A 12526-nucleotide genomic window follows, 5' to 3' on the forward strand; every position below is an offset into this window, starting at 1 on the left:
AGGAACATGAACAAGCTGAACAACTCTAATAGTCAGAACAAGAGGGGGGGGGGGGGGGGGGGTTGGGGGACGGGGGGGCGATTGTAGTGACTAATGGGGAAAGCTATGGCTCTGTTTGAAGACTTTTTTGACTAGTACTCTACTGACAATGACAATTAACTGAAGTGTTTAATATAGCAGGGTGTGAGTTATATTTGTAATTATATTTATAGACCAGTTGAATTGACTTTATTGTGCTTACACAATCTAGCACAAACAAACAAGTTACTTTGGTTCAGGTATCCGGTATGGTTCAGTTCCAAAGCATTTTTATGTAATGGTGAGATAGTTCCTCACAAAAACTGAAGCACATTATTTAAATTTGTGCTGTGTGGATATATCCGATACAAAGTGAAATCCTGTCCAGGGAACTGAGGAGATTAAGCAGAATAAGCAAAGACCTTATTTTAGAAAACAAAAACAAGGTGAATTTTTTGAGTAATTTTTTTTTCTCAGAAGAACTCTACCCAGTAGCTCAGGATGTTGGTCCTAATGCCCCTCAGAACAACAAGACAGTAAAGCTTCATCTGTGATCCAAACTGAAACTTTCAATCTCACAAGCAAAGATAATGGCCTTCACTTTAAATGTACATTTTTCAGACCAAGCTACTCGGATGCCAGTTTTGAACTAATTTAATGGAATTCAAAATTTGTGCCCATTTGTGCTGACAAAAGCCTGCTTTACTTTTATTGGCTCAGTGTCACAACACCTGCATGTTTTAACATGTGGATGAGGGTCAACTGAAGTGGTGTATGCATATGATATGTAAAAAAGTTACAGGAGCACATGTTCTTGTTTCAATATTGTGAAAAGTGATCAATTTCTATTCATTTCAAAGTCATATGACAGTATTGTATGCAGTGGATCGTCCATCATTTCGGAGCTTAAACCTAGGCCTAATTCTAGCAAAGTCTGGTAACCAAGGGTAAATGTTGGGCTATATGCAGAGTATGATAAAAAACAATTATAGCATTATGGGCACCATAATAAACCATCTCATATTGCATCAGTTGTGCTGGATTTTACCCTAAAATGAGGCCATCAGAACGACTCAACTGTTCGATGCGTCTTATGTGGTAGTTGTTCCCGATAAACTCACTTTCCTTCAGATTGCTTCTTTCACTTAGAATGGATGGATTCCTTGTTTTGCTAAGTGATGGCTCTCTTTGCTTAGATTTGTACAAGCATGCTTGCAATCACCTGTCATGCTGCCTAGATCCTAAAAGCACTGACTCCTGTACAGTCAGGTGGCGAACCAGGGCGAACCTTTAAAAAGCGTATACGCAGCAACCTAGTGAGCCGACCAACCAAAACGCCCGAACGAAACACACAGAAGGGAACTCTGACTGACTGACCCTGTCTTATCTTACGAATGTGTCTTCTGCGATTTTAGCATATCTTGGTTTTGGGGCATTTCAAGGAATTTCTGTTGTCTGCTATTGTCTGAATGATTTTTCCAAGCATCCATGATCTACACAGTAGCATCCACAATCATGGCAATGTTGCAACGCAATCATTCATAAGACACTAAATCAATTTTTTTTTTTTTTTTTTGCCAGAATTGTCTCCACTTCCAATGTAAAATGGGTCTTCCTTATGTTGTGTGAAGCTTACTGTGCCCTTCATTGTTCTCACCCTATGGATCTAAGCAGCCTAGCTAGCCAAATGTCCTGTAGAATTTATGTCTTTGATCTGGTTCAGCTGTGACCTGTATAAACTCTGTATAAACAGCTGTGCTGATAAACTCTCATGTGCATGTGCATCAATATAAGTTAATGGAGTGATTTTGTTGGAGTAACAGTCTTTATGCAGACTTAAATTTGACTTTATAGATAGAACACAGAGGCTCACTTAAATCAGGGCTTTTAAGTGACACCAAGACTGTATCTTGTAGAAGGATTTTAATGAATGAAGTTAAGTCTAAACATAGTAAAACAGGTGTTAGATCAAGCTACACTGACATTAACTGTGGGAAAATACGAAGGTACTCAATACAAGACTGAATTATTTTGCACTGAGGTTTTTCACTGTCCACAGAGCTAGTGATTTGTGCACAAGCCTAGTTTTGTTTTTCTCTGAACAAAAACCACAAAAATCTACTACCTGTGGACGTGGCATATCTCATGACATAATTTCAGAATTCATTGCATTGAGAGGTTTGTGATGCAATTCAGTCTCTTCGAGCTGTTACATACAGCTCTGCTTATTTAGCATGCCAGACTGCTAGTCTGTGACAGCAGGCTGTCAATCAAGCATGCTCACTGGAATATTAGGGCCATGCTGTTCTCAGCCAGGTCTGACCAGCCAGTGTGGTTGATTTTTCAGCAGTGTTTTATCATATTTCATAAAAAAATAGCTGAATTTTCAATATATCACTGTAGCTTAGTATTGTAAAAGCATTTTTATTACTTTATAATATGTTTTGGGGACTTTAAATTAATTATGGGTTTCTATTGGTAACTGTTCATTTATCAATGTAAGGCATGTTATTTAAGAACTACAGACACTTTATTCAAAACATACACTAAACCTAATATAAAAATGATATGACAGTATGTAAGTCTCTGTTTTTCTTTAGGACTTTCCTGGCTCAGATGGTCCACATTTTTTCTCTCTCCCTTTGTTTAAGGGTAAAACAAACCCTTAAAGTCACAGAATACTTGCTAGAGGGATGCTGGAGCTTGGCTGCAGGAAAAATGTGGATGTTTATACACATTTCTCACATATTGAGACAATAAACACCAATCTCGGTCTCTCATTATAAACCACTTAAAACACAACCGAAAAAGTTAGAGCTTTTTTAAAAAACAAAAACATGTACTGTCCCTCTTAAGACCTGAATTCAGTAGAATTAAATGTAAATTTTTGAGGGTGCTTTTGAACACTGCCCTGCTAATTTCAGTAATGAGAGTTGGCCATTTCATTTGCTATATTAAAATGTTCTGTTTATTTAAAACATATGTGTTCTTCCCCAAACGGGAGGGCAAATTCCAGTTACATGTCCAGATAACTGTGGGCTGGGAGCTGAGGCGAAGTGTTCATTATGAAACTTTAACTGAATATGTATTTTTAAAGGTCAAACCCATAAGAACATGTATGAGTGTATATTTGTGTGGGTGTATTGGGTGTGTGTGTGTGTGTGTGTGTGTTATACGGCTGAGGGGTTTTCTAGGAGGGGAACACTCAGATAGTATCAACTGTCACTCTTATTACCTGATTCTCTCAAAGTCACTATTCAAAGACAAACATATTACTAACCAGCAGCAGTTTTACATAGACTTCATTACCCAAGATCCCACATTACAACCAGAAGATTCTGGCCTGGCAGAACCCATTGAAACAGAAACTGACATCCGATACCACACCACTATGACAAATATGATTATATAAAGGCACGCGCACACATACATGTGGATGGACAGACATGCATACACATAAACATGATCTTTAAAGGAACTGAGAGGAATTTCAGGGCTTTTCCAAAACTCTCTCTTTCCTTTTCTCTAACATCTACTCTTTGTTTTCTCCTCACTCTCTCTCTCTCTTTATCTTCTTGTCTCCAGAGGGTAGAAAAGACAGTAACAATTAGTGTCTCTGCAGGTGTTTGTAAGAACATGAAGGTCTGAAGGACATACTACAAACTGCTGGTGGGAGAAGGTGAGGGGAAAACCAACAGACCAGGACAAAGGTACAAACCAACGATTACAATTCTTCATGAGTTACCTGGTTTTGACCAAAGGTCCTGTTTTAGCTGGATACCTTTAATATACATTTATACTGTAAATGCTGGATATGCAAACACTGGATACAGTACAAGCAGGCAAGTAGCATTTAAGTGACGTCTTAATGCATATTTGCGGACTCCCATTTCCCAGATCCCTCTGTCTTCAACCCCTTGCTCCAACATAACTAGCAACCCAAAAAGATGTCTGGTAGAAGATAAGGTGCAGAAAACAGCGACGGTAATCAGTGTGGCAATTCAAAGGAAGGAATATGAGAAACTGCAAAAAATCCTGGGGAACTGGAATGTGAAACAGAGAGAATGTAGAGGGTTCACATCAAAGTTGTTCCAGTGGTAAAACGGGCAAGTGGGGACTCCGAAGATGGAGGAGTTGCCCCATCAGGTCCCAGGAACAACAACATACACAGAAATGAAAACACAGAAAGGGTGAGACTCGAATTTCTTTTCCAGTCAACTCAGCAGAGTGACTCACAGATCCTGCGAGTGTCCCTGTTTCTCTCCAGAGCTAGACATTCCCAACACACAGACACAGCAACATTTAATTGTGTGTGTGTGTGTGTGTGTGTGTGTGTGCACGTGTATGCACATTCTTCCTCCTTCCATTCTACAGGTTTTCCCAGGGGATTCTTTGTTTCAGAGGTAATCCGTGGGAATGTCTTAAGAAACTTTGAGCGGCGTCACTTGGCAAATCTCACAGGGGAACACCACCGATTTGCTAAATATCCACTGTTAGGATACAGAGGTTACAGAATGTTTTACTGTTCCACACTGCTCAGAGCTCAGTAGAGTACATATGGAGTGTACATACACAGAAATGAAAACACAGAAAGGGTGAGACTCGAATTTCTTTTCCAGTCAACTCAGCAGAGTGACTCACAGATCCTGCGAGTGTCCCTGTTTCTCTCCAGAGCTAGACATTCCCAACACACAGACACAGCAACATTTAATTGTGTGTGTGTGTGTGTGCACGTGTATGCACATTCTTCCTCCTTCCATTCTACAGGTTTTCCCAGGGGATTCTTTGTTTCAGAGGTAATCCGTGGGAATGTCTTAAGAAACTTTGAGCGGCGTCACTTGGCAAATCTCACAGGGGAACACCACCGATTTGCTAAATATTCACTGTTAGGATACAGAGGTTACAGAATGTTTTACTGTGTACATACACTATATAATATACAGTTCAACATATGCAGACTTTATACAACAGATACATTTCTAGTAATGAAACAAAAGTGGGGAAAAGTGGTGTACCCTTTTCAAAGTACTAACACGGGCTAATAAAACATGTGTAAAAGCCAAACGGCTTATTAGAACCAAACAATCCCATACACGTTCATTAATAATGGAGAAAGCAAGGAGTAACTTGGAAACACTCCCCAAATCTTCTATTCTGCTAAGAAGACTGGGAATCTCATGCTGTGACATGACAGAAGAAGTCATTATTTTTATGTACTTCAGAAATACCTATAGTTGTAGCACTGTTACATAATCCCCAATTAGGGCAGTCATGGAATCTAAAAGAAAGATGAAAAGTTATCCGTCACCAGTCCTTAATTTGGGCCAGATGCTGCCGGAACAAGATCTGGTAGCTCTCATATTTAAAGCCTCATACTGAACACATCTGTGTTCTGTAACTAATTTATGTGGATCCAGCACCTCTGTGACATTTTTTATCAAATAAAAATAAATAATAAGTAATCATACTAACACTAGGCTTATTTTGAAAGGTTAGTTGGGGCAGTTGGAGCACTGTTACATCTATAGAGGGTATGCATTGACATCACTCTTCTGTCAGAATAGTCCCTCCAAGTCGGCCCCTGCAGTCCAAGGGTATATTCAAAGTAGCCTACTGTATACTGTACACTGTAGCCTACTGTATACTGCATATTGCAGTCAGTATATACTGTATACTGCATACTGGTCCTTGTAGTAGTATACAACATAATAACCAGTATGCAACAAATGCAAACCATACTAAGGGTTCACACAAATGTATGAAAGCTCTGCCCACTTGTGAAGTGCAGTACTGGTCGCGAACTGGAATATTTGGCCAGAGTAGTACATCATCCGGGTATCTTTGATGTACTGGAAAAATGTATTTTGGTTATTTGGCATACTGATTTGGGTCTCAATCTGTATGTGAGTAGTATGTAGGCTATTTAAAAAACATACCCAACTCCCAACAACTCCAAATGGGGGGGGGGGGGGGGGGAATTTAACTCCAAACAGGTTTGCCTTAACGCCAAATGGGATTGTCTTCTCTTAAATACTTTCTTATTAGTCTAACAGAAATACACTATATTGCCAAAAGTATTCATTCACCCATCCAAATCAATGAATTAAAGTGTTCCAATCACTTCCATGGCCACGGGTGTATAAAAGCAAGCACCTAGGCATGCAGACTGCTTCTACATTTGTGAAAAGAATCGGTCTCTCTCAGGAGCTCAGTGAATTCCAGCATGGTCCAGTTGGGAAATTTCCTTGCTACTAAATATTCCACAGTCAACTGTCAGTGGTATTATAACAAAGTACAAGCGATTGGGAATGACAGAAACTCAGCCATGAAGTGGTAGAAGACATAAAATGACAGAGTGGGGTCAGCGCATGCTGACAGATGTGCAAAAGTCGCCAATTTTCTGCAGAGTCAATCGCTACAGACCTCCATCTTCATGTGGCCTTCAACTCAGCTCAAGAACAGTGTGTAAAGAGCTTCATGGAATGGATTTCCATGGCCAAGCAGCTGCATCCAAGCCTTACATCACTAAGCGCAATACAAAGCGTTGGATGGAGTGGTGTAAAGCACGCCGCCACTGGACTGTAGAACAGTGAAGATGTGTTCTGTGGAGTGACAAATCAAGCTTCTCTGGCTGGCAATCTGATGGAGGAGTCCGGGTTTGGCGGTTGCCAGAAGAACTGTACTTTTATCTGACTGCTTTGTGCCAAGTGTAAAGTTTGGTGGAGGGGGAATTATAGTGTGGAGTTGTTTTTCAGGAGTTGGGTTCGGTCCCTTAGTTCCAGTGAAAGGTTAATGCTTCAGCATACCAAGAGATTTTGGACAACTTCATGCTCCCAACTTTGTGGGAACAGTTTGGGGATGGGTCCTTCTTGTTCCAACATGACTGTGCACCAGTGCACAAAGCAAGGTCAATAAAGAATGAGCGCGTATGGTGTGGAAGAACTTGACTGGCCTGCACAGAGCTCTGATCTCAACCTGGTAGAACACCTCTGGGATGACATCATATTAAGATGGATGAATTAAGATTTGGATATCACTCAATTTTTCATATGTGTGTGAAGACAGACGAGCGAATACGTTTGGCAATATAGTGTATAGTGACCTTGCAACCAACTAATGCCAAGGACACACCACACAATTTTCAGAGTCGTCAGATGGCTGTACTGTTCACACTACACAACTCGCTGTCTTGCAAACTGGAATCTTAAAGTCGTGGTTTGCACACTACATGACCTTTCGGCGACAGGATAACGCACTACAAGATGTTTCACCATCTGACAAGTCTGTTTGGCCTCCCAATTACACATCCTCCCCCAGGTTTCCCCACACTCCCTGTCTTGGTTGCAGCTCGACATCGAACACAGTACCTGGTCACAACACTTTTCAAACTACAGGATTTGGACAGATATGCGAGATATTTTTTCAGGGCTAAAGTTTTGCAGGAAATGGAAATGACGCAAAATGTTTTGTTGCCTTGAAAAGGAGGGGAAAAAAACATAAGTATTAATATGTTAAGTGAACCCAGCCCTCTTTAAATCAAAAGCTTATAAGACTGTTAAAACGTACATGTATTTTAATATTCGTGTGTAGTTTCGTATTTTTTTAAAACACCTTTAAAAATACTAGGAACAGTCCTACCGAACATAGCATCACAGAAAGGTGCCGTTTGGGACTTCTCAGCTATCACGCTAAATGACGTCCACCTGTGTGGAGGAGGTCCAGTCTGCAGCAACGCTGCATACGTGACCGGGAGCGCGGGCTTTTCCAGCGTGGAACCTCCTACTTCCCACATTAAACGCACACGTATCTGGAGCTGTGAATGGGGAACCGGCGCTTGCTGTGCCAAAAGATCAACCTCGCTCAAGACGAGATGGAGTCCTGCCGTAGTGTTCCCTTTGTATTTTGCCCGGCTAATCACCCTTTCAGTTTATTTAACTCCATATCAGAAAATCCTAGTCAGTTATAAATTAAAAAGCTCACAATGCTATCCACAAAAACTGGAAACAGAATTATTAGGTTCGTTTTTTTATTTGTTAAGAGGATGCGATAATACATCGTTAATCGCTCTTTAAAAAATAATTAGTTTGATTACGCAAATTAATCAACCTTATACTTGTCGAAGTGTCACTCAGTAATTAGTAATTTCGTATATAATCCGAAACTTGAAAGAGTACTTTAAAGTTTTTAAAAAGCTGTTATTTGTTGTTCTTACTTTCCACTGTTAGCGCTGCCATGTTAAAGTGACGTCACCATCTCTAATCGGAGAAGTCGGAGCTCTTGAAAAACCCCGACATCCCGAAAGAGATGTCTGGCGTTCAAATTGACTTTTCCTACTTGGGAGCTGGAAATGTCCAATTTCCCACTTGGTCATAAATGCGACCGAATGGCAAAGCATTCTCCAATTACAACTTCTAATTGGGAAAAACAAGATGGCTAGGCCTACTTTGTTTGTAGTTAACACTCAGTAACGTTTTATATTTGTGCAGGTAAAACAACCTGTCCTTCAATGTTACCATTAAATCTAACATAAAATATAAATTCTTGTGGTCTTTGTGATCTTTCTTCTTTCCAAGTATAACCTCAAAATCTATGCCGTCACCAGCTGTGACATTAGATGCACGGTCTCCGAGACCTTTCACCTCCCTGCCTACTTACTTGATTAACTCACACTTGGTTTATGATTGCCAGATCTTTTACTGATTCAGCACTATCTGTCAATATCTGCAAACGCACACGTCGCCTCCGTCCATAGACAGTCCGACTGCTCTTAACTGGCCAGCTCTACCTGTCACCCTAACACGTGTAGGCCCAGAAAAAAAAAATGTGGCAGGGGTGTGTATGTGGCACCGCCTCCCAGCTTCAGTAAGTCTGCTTCTGGCTGCCCTCCAGGGAATATAACAAGAAATGTGTCACATATGAAGTGGGGAAAGTCCCAGGTGTGACGTACAGTCATGTTGCTAAGTCAGATATAGTGTTGTTAGCCCAGTGATTTAGGCCACATATGACTCTGGGTCACAACATTTTTACACAGCAGGATTTTCAGATGTGTAGTGAAGCGTGAGAGAGGGAGCATGAGCTCATCTTCAACTCACCGCTCAGACAGCATCAGAACATGTGCGCCACTGCAGGCATGGAGGTCGTTAAAGGAATAAAGTTCATTAAACGGATGTACTGCTGCTGATTTGAGGTTGAACATCTGTGCATGTAAAATGAATGCACATTGCACTAATATTACCTCCAGCACTTAGTTTGTTGTACGTTTGTAATGCATAAGGGAAGGGGGTTAGGAGTAGCCACTGGCTGAATGTCCGCAACAGAATCTCCCTGTGGGGGTTTAAGTCTACACTGACACACACAACAGGAAGCGTTCCTGGGATTATCTCACATAGTGTGTGAAGCACTGTCAGCAGTGTGTAAATGTATCTGTGTGTGTGTGTGTGTGTGTGTGTGTGTGTATCACTGATGAGTTTAAGGGGTTTTAATGTGTGTGTGTGTGTGCACATACTGTTAGTAGACCGTGCTAATGGAACATGTTGCTCAACTTTCTGACATTAGGTTTTACTTCCTATAAGGAACGTCATGTGTAGCATTTCCTGAATGTTCCACAGAAGCAGCAACACACCACAAACCAACACACTCGGAAACCCTCTCTATTACACACACACAAAGTTCACACAGACATATACCACACACAATCACATAACAGCCATTTGCATTTGAATCAGTTGTTAAAAATTATACTCGCCCCCAAAAGGCCAATAAAATGATTCTGCACACACATGACTAAACCACAGACTACGCAGTATCCACTCAAATGCAAATATGTTCTCAAACACACTTGCTTATTCTTTAAGGTTTTTTTATCCATTAAAATGTATATTACTGTAGCTAAATGCAGCTCAGTCTACTTCTGAACTTTTATTACATTTACACCAACCTTAAAAAAGTCTCCATGCAATAAAAACTTTACTGTCACTGTAGACTGTAGGCTAAATAGAGTGAGATCGAGAGGGAGATGGAAAGAGAGAGAGAGAGAGAGAGAGAGAGAGAGAGAGAGAGAGAGAGAGAGAGAGAGAGAGAGATGGAAAGAGAGAGAGAGAGAGAGGGAGAGGGAGAGAGAGAGGGGGATGGAAAGAGAGAGAGAGAGAGGGAGAGAGAGAGAGAGAGAGAGAGAGAGAGATGGAAAGAGAGAGAGAGAGAGAGAGAGAGTGACATCTGCTGGCTACTAGGGAAATATTGTCTAAAGAAGGAAAAGACTAGACCACATAAGATCAGAAATACACTTTATTTCCTGCAGTGACTAAAAATAAAGTTACAGCTGTAAAGTTAATTGCCTGTATGTGTGTCTTTGTTTTTGTGCACACGCTTTTGTGTTTGTGCGTGTGCAGCTGTGTCTGCATGTGTGTAAGAGAGAGACTAGTATTTTGTGCGCACGTGTCTACAGGCTAAAGTTTAGTCATGTATTTATGTGTTTACGATACCATTAAATAGTCTGTAGTTCAGTTGTGTGCTAGCAGTGTTTTGTTTATAATCTGGCAGTGTGTGTGTTCATGAGTGTTCAACTGTGTTCAACTGTGTGGTCCTGAGTGAGTGTGTGCATGTGTGTGTGTGCATGTGTGCGCATGCATGTTCCCTATGTAGTTTGGCAGTGTATTTTGTATATGTGTGTGTTAGCAGTGCGTTGTCTGTAGCTCACTGTTGTTGCTGTTGTTCTCACATGTGCAGTGATTATGTCTGGTTTCACTGTTGTGGTCATTTCCAGGGTCAAAGGTCAAGGAATGTGTAGTATGTGTAAGTGTCCCATTTGCCATCGGCTGCTGCAGGTGTGTATTCCACTGCGGAATGCTGGCACCATCCCAAATGTGCCGACTCTCCTGAAAACTCACGCACACCGCACAACCCTGACCCCTTAAATCACAGCCCCGCCTTCTGCCCCCAGGACCATCGCCCCCCCGTAGTCGCTGTGTGCCGTGGCGCCCTACATGGCCCGCCTCGTTGCCGGAGCCTGCGCTCCGTTGTGTGTGGCTGAGGGTGTGCGGGTGTCGCACCGCGGCAGACGCCAGGTCGGAATGCGAGGATGTACTGTCGATGAGTCTCGGGCCGAGGGCCAGGGGCCGCAGGGGAAGTGCCATCCGGAGAAGCTTCCAGAAGCGGGAACTCATGTGCTCCGAGTGCGGCCCGTGCCAGTGGATGCAGGTAGAGATCTTGCGCAGTTCTGTCAGCTCACTGCAGGGGCTGCTGAGTGTGCGGTGGCGCACTGTGATGAGCGGTGTGTGGCAGGTGTGGTGCACGTACACGCACAGCCGACATTCCAGCAGACTGACACTCTTCTCACACACACACTCGCTGCTCAGGACCACCATCAGCCGACGACTCGCCTGCATACACCTGAGCACACACTCCACCAGGTCTGATACACACGCACACACACACACACACACACACACACACACACACATAGAGGTATGACACACGGAATATAACAACACACATAGAATATAACAGCACAAACAGATAACATCCATGCACAACAGCAGTTCACCACCTAAGCACCAATAGGACAATGCACAAACACAACGCATCCTCATTACACAAGAGGTACATTTCATCTTTTAACATGTCTATCCTAAAAGTGTTAAGTCTTAAATCATAACCCTCACCCTTATATAGTCTTCTGTGTACCAGCTCAAACGCTAATCTATGAATGTGCTTGTTCAAGGAAAATGCACTACACCCCACACACACACACACACACACACACACACATAGAGGTATGACACACGGAATATAACAACACACATAGAATATAACAGCACAAACAGATAACATCCATGCACAACAGCAGTTCACCACCTAAGCACCAATAGGACAATGCACAAACACAACGCATCCTCATTACACAAGAGGTACATTTCATCTTTTAACATGTCTATCCTAAAAGTGTTAAGTCTTAAATCATAACCCTCACCCTTATATAGTCTTCTGTGTACCAGCTCAAACGCTAATCTATGAATGTGCTTGTTCAAGGAAAATGCACTACACCCCACACACACACACACACACACACACACACACACACACACTCATTTAAATCCCCCCACCCAAAAAAAAAAGCTCTCTATAACTCCACGACCAACTTTGGTCACACAGTGTCGAGCTGTTGTGTACAAAACCTGAAATAATCCCATAATTGCCATATCATTCATGATTCACAGCATTAAATCACATGGCATTACCAGTCACGTTAAGTTGAAACAAAACAATGAAATTGTTTGAAATTGGGTCTGCATAAATCACCTTCAAATATGCAGCACTCAATAACACTGAGGTGGGAGAGGGTGCCTTCTTATTATTACCATACAGCATAACTATATATGGTTAATAGATATATAGATAGAGATACAGTAGAACTATATATAGATGTCATTACTGGTGGCAATACTACATCCTCATGGCTCATGGGTCCTGCAGATGTCATAAGGCATTAATGTAGTGTTATAGGCCATGG

Source organism: Electrophorus electricus, chromosome 15, assembly GCF_013358815.1.
Source record: "Electrophorus electricus isolate fEleEle1 chromosome 15, fEleEle1.pri, whole genome shotgun sequence".
NCBI classification, from domain to species: Eukaryota; Metazoa; Chordata; class Actinopteri; order Gymnotiformes; family Gymnotidae; genus Electrophorus; species Electrophorus electricus.